Raw genomic sequence first — 5414 nt, 5'->3', positions numbered from 1 at the left:
GAGGACGCCGAAAGATGGAAAGACATTCCTTGTTCATGGATTGGAAGAATTAACTTTGTGAAAATGTCCATACTACCCAAAATGATCTACAGATTTAATGCAATCCCCATCAAAACTAATGACATTCTTCACAGATATAGAAAAAAAACACTAAAATTCATATGGAATGACAAAAGGCCCCAAATAGCTAAAGCAATCTTGGGCAAAACCAAAAAACAAACAAACAAACAAACAACAACAACAACAACAAAAAATGGAGGCATTACACTGCCTGACTTCAAATTATACTACAAAGCTACAGTAACCAAAACTGCATGGTACTGGCATAAAAACAAACACATGGACCAATGGAATAGATTGGGGACTCAGAAATCAACCCAGGTACTACAGCCAACTGATGGTCATATTTTCTTAAAAACTCTTTGTCTTCCTTTACCTCCCTAAATACACACATAGTTTACTATGGCATGTGTATTCCCATTGCACTGCCATATTCCCAAGTAAATACTTTCAGAGAAAGTGAGCTTCTCTCTATTATAATTTAGAGTGACATATACTATGTAGAGTAATGAGTCCTGGAGTAAAAACTCCTTTGGAAATGAGTCGTTGATTCTTGCAACAAGTATGCAGTATTCGCTTGAGTCCTCTGAGCCTATACTGTTGACTTCTGCAGGTGTTGAGAGGCAACTCACGGCTTATGGCATTCCAGCCAAGATGAAGAAAGAGTTTTAAACATTTTCCAATTTAATGACTTTAGAAATTATAACAGCTCCATGGTAATCCATAACCTAAAAATCTAGACACTTTCTAGCAATGTAAATTTAGGTTTTCATGACTAAGAATTGCTTAAGGTGATGAAACAGTTAATTGGAGGATTAATAATCTAAAAAAAAAGAACTGAATTAATGTTTATAAAATTTAGGTTCTTACATCTGACTGGTCATAATCTTGACTTAAGAGCAGTAGGATAAGGTAACTTTGTCCGGCAAAACAATTGCTTTGTCTGCCATTCACGGCCAGAAAGCAGCAAAGAAATAATAATAATAACAACTTTTAAAAAATGCTTCCTGCCTTCCTTGACTAATCAAGCAAACTGGACTGGCAAACGAAAGACAGAGTTGTTTAGATTTCAAGGCCACTTGGAGATTTTGTTTCTCTTATATAATTCAGCCAGCCCTAGCTAAAATGTGAATACTTGAATAGCTAACCCTTATTAGACTCCGCAACTTTCTTAGCATAGGCAGAGCCATTTTAGCTGTTCACACAATTTCCCCCTCTCCCTTCCCCCTCTCTTCTCTTGTCAGCAGGTACTTTCTGAGAAAGTATCTTGTGCAAAACTTGTGTAAAACAGGAAAACCACAAACAGCTAAAGTGAACCATTCCTTCCCCTTTCCTCTAAAGCCAAATTAAACCTCTTGCTAGCCTGTGTGGCACAGGAACTGAACTTTTCAGTTCCCCCTCCAGACTTTGCTGGAAATAAAACTTTCTCCTTCAAAGCACTGGGTTTGGATTCTCTCTGTTTCTTGTTTCGCTGGGTTAAAACCTAACAACCCTAAATTTATTTGATACCCCCTCCAAAAGTTAACTTTTTTCTTTAAAAATAAAACTGGTATAAAAATTTCTTTACCCCAAATCTTGTTCAATAGGCTTTATTAGTTTACTTACCGAGGCAAATAAAGTTTAGCTTTGTGAATGGGTCTCATTTTGTCTGAAACATAATTTAGATCCAACCGTCTTTTATAATCTGGTGAATTTGTATTACTATTTTATGACTAAAATTTTTAAATGAAAGCTATAAGATTTTTGTGTGCAGATATGTGTTTAGGATTGTTTACATATATGGACATGTATTACGTTGTATGTTGTTTCTATCTGGTAACCGCTGGCATTGTTGGCCAGATATCCCTTAAGGAATTTTATTCAAATTGGCTTACATAAGTGAGCACTCAATAAAAAATTGCTAACGTATACAGTAACTAACCCAAATGTTATTAGTTCATGTATCTTAAGTAAATCTTTAATAAATATGTTGGTTTTTAAATGTTTTAATAAAATAAAAATAGAAATATCTTCCAAATTGTCAGCATACATTTTTGCTTGAGCACACGGGTCAGACAAAATTATATTTGTCTCTGCTAGAGGTTTTAAGTTAATATAACGATAACCCAGACCAAAACAGAATGCTTTTGGTGACTTAGCTAAGAAAGTGTTGCTGATGACCACAGCACAAAGATATACACCTTTGTTTTCTTCCTTGAGTTTCATCATTTTAGCTAATTTACTAAGATCTTTTTTTTCATTTTGAATCCATTTTTGTATATGATGTGATAAGGATCCAAGTGTATTCTTTTGTATGCGTCTATCCAATTTTCCCAGCATTATTATTTGAAAAGACTATTCCTAGTAAATAGTCTTTGCACACTTTTTGAATATAAGTTGACTTGAAATGTGGGGGTTTATTTCTGGACCCTCAATTCTGTTGTTTTGATATATGTTTCCATCCTTACACTAGTACCACACCATCTTAACTACTGTAGCTCTGTAGGAAGTGTTGAAACAGGGAAGTACAAGTCCTCTAATTTTGCACTTCTTTTTCAAGATTGTTTTGGCTATTCTGGGTCCCTTGCATTTTTATATGAAATTTAGGATTAGCTGCTCAATTTCTGCAAAAAGTTATCTGAAATTTTCACAGGGACTGCACTGAGTCTGCAGGTCAATTTGTGGGAAATTGCCAGCTTAGCAACATTGAGTCTTCTGATCCATAAACATTAGATGGCTCTTTATTTTTGAGGTCTTTTGAAATTTCTTTCATGAATGATGTGTCATTTTCAGTGTACAAATCTTGCCGTTCTTTGTATAAATAAATTCCTAAGTATTTTATTCTTTTTTATGCTATTATCAGTGGAATTTTTTCTTAATACAGTTGACTGTTGTTCTGCACCTTGCTGAAGTCATGTATTAGCTTTAATATTTTTACATCTGTTTGTGGCTTTTTAAGGGTTTTCTATAGATGAAATCATGTCAGTTAGTATTTCGTGTATGGCAGGTGTGAAGGTGATGACCTCTATGTTTTTTTTTAAATCTGGGAATGTCTCATTTTTCTCTCACTTTTGCAGGAGAAATTTGCCAAGGTATAGAATTCTCTGTTGACAAGTTTGTCTTTCAGCACTTTTAATATGTTCTCTTTCTCAGCTGATGAGAAATCAACTGCTAATCTTAGTGAATTCTCATGATCAGTTGCTTGTCACTTCCTGCTTTCAAGATATTCTCATTGTCTTTGTCTTTGATATTTTTGTTATAATGTGTCTAGATGTAGATCTGTTAAACTTTTTTCTAGTTAGGGTTCATTGAGCTTCTTGGATGTGAAGATTAATGGTTTTTTAAATCAAAATTCAGACATTTGTGTCCATCTAGCTACAAATATTCTTTCTGCTTTTTCCCCCCCTTTTCTCCAGAACAAGGAAAATGTTATTTAATTCTACAAATTTACAAACAAAAATAATATGAAAAGAGAATGTGGGAAACCAAATAAGATAAGGAACGCCAAGATGTGAGCATTGAATACTGGCAGCTCAAGCCTTGGCAGCTATGGTGGTGGGGGGGGCAGAACCAGGGTCTGGACTTGGTGGCTGAGCCCTACCCCCTGCTGAGGTTGGCCAGGGTCTGCTCCGAGCTTCAGAACTTGATGCCGAAGCCAGGGCCTGCAGCTGAGGCCCGCCGGTTTGTGGTGGTGAGGTGGAAACCGGTCTCCTTCAGGTTGTTGTCACCCACCTGGCTGTAGCCCAGGCCTCCCTCCAGGGGCCATGTGCTCGTGCCCCACTTCACCCTCTGCTTCTGGCTATTGGCGGCCACATGGGGAACAGGGAGGGGTGAATAGGAAGGGGTGAATAGGGAGGGGGGGTCTCATGGAAATACTCGTGCTTGGGCCTGTCTTCTGCATTGATCCTCCTCCCAGANGGAACGCCAAGATGTGAGCATTGAATACTGGCAGCTCAAGCCTTGGCAGCTATGGTGGTGGTGGGGGCAGAACCAGGGTCTGGACTTGGTGGCTGAGCCCTACCCCCTGCTGAGGTTGGCCAGGGTCTGCTCCGAGCTTCAGAACTTGATGCTGAAGCCAGGGCCTGCAGCTGAGGCCCGCCGGTTTGTGGTGGTGAGGTGGAAACCGGTCTTCTTCAGGTTGTTGTCACCCACCTGGCTGTAGCCCAGGCCTCCCTCCAGGGGCCATGTGCTCGTGCCCCACTTCACCCTCTGCTTCTGGCTCTTGGCGGCCACATGGGGAACAGGGAGGGGTGAATAGGAAGGGGTGAATAGGGAGGGGGGGTCTCATGGAAATACTCGTGCTGGGGCCTGTCTTCTGCATTGATCCTCCTCCCAGAGAAGTAGGTCCGGAACTTGTTCATGAGATCGAAGCCTTAGTTTGAGAATAAGGCCACCAAGCACTTGCTCAGGTTGTTATAGGGATACTTGCCGAAGGTCACCTTCTTGACTGCTGGGAGGTCATTGTAGCCAGGCCCTATTTTCTCACTTGGGGTCCCCAGGTTTGTTGATCTGGTCAATTTCTGACTTCTGAGTCAGCAGCTCTCCAAAGATGCAGCTCCCGACCACATGTTGATGGCCATGGAGTGTTCCTTGGCACCAGTCAGCAGCTCTGGGGCGTGGTACCACAGGGTCATCACAGCCAGGGTGTAGGCCTTCAGAGGGGACCTGTACTCCTGTGCCAGACCAAACTAGCCCACCTTGAAGGATGCCAACATAGCTCAGCAGCAATTTGGATGTCTCGAGGTCTCGGTGCAGGATCCAGTTGGTGGTGCAGGTGCTTCACCCCATGCAGTAGCTCGATCATCAGGGTCTTCACCTCCCTGGCAGAAATGGCTGCTTCATGGTCTCCATCAGGCTCTTGAAGTCGTGCTCCACGTAGTTCATCACCATGTAGATCTCGTGCATGTTGCTGCCCACGATGGTTTCTCTGATGCTGACGATTTGGGGATGCTGGGCTTGGAGGATGGTGTCGATCACCCTCAGGGACACGACAGGGAAGCCTCCTTCCCCTTCTCCATCTTCAACCGCTTCCCAGCCACGATTTCATCTGGTTTCTTATCCTTTGCTCTGCAGACAACCCCATGGGTGCTTTCTTCCATCTTGCTCAGGCCCTGGAACTCCTCCACGCTCGGCAGCCCTGCAGGGCCGGCAGGTGCTCGGGCAGCTCCGCTTGAGCTCAACAGGTGACGAGGCTGGGGAGTCAGGTGAGGACGCCGCTCTGTGGGGTCCCCTCACCCACTTCCTCCCCTTCTCCACTTTCCCCGAATCTCAGTCAAATCGTGTCTCTGGAACAACCAAGACGTGGTTTTCATCTTCTCCCTCTTCATCCTCACTCATTTCTTCAGCGGGCTGCTCCCCCCTCCTCCCCTCCCCCT

At 42.3% G+C, this 5414-nt stretch overlaps 1 pseudogene; it reads right to left on the bottom strand.

Moving 5' to 3' along the window:
- Positions 1–4095: 4095 nt before the first annotated feature.
- Positions 4096–5376, bottom strand: LOC103604972 (annotated as a pseudogene).
- Positions 5377–5414: the final 38 nt, after the last annotated feature.

The sequence above is a fragment of the Galeopterus variegatus genome, unplaced genomic scaffold (genome assembly GCF_000696425.1).
Source record: "Galeopterus variegatus unplaced genomic scaffold, G_variegatus-3.0.2 Scaffold5513, whole genome shotgun sequence".
Lineage (NCBI taxonomy): Eukaryota > Metazoa > Chordata > Mammalia > Dermoptera > Cynocephalidae > Galeopterus > Galeopterus variegatus.
The sequence above is the reverse complement of the archived record's forward strand: the minus strand, read 5'-3'. Positions and strand labels throughout refer to the sequence as shown.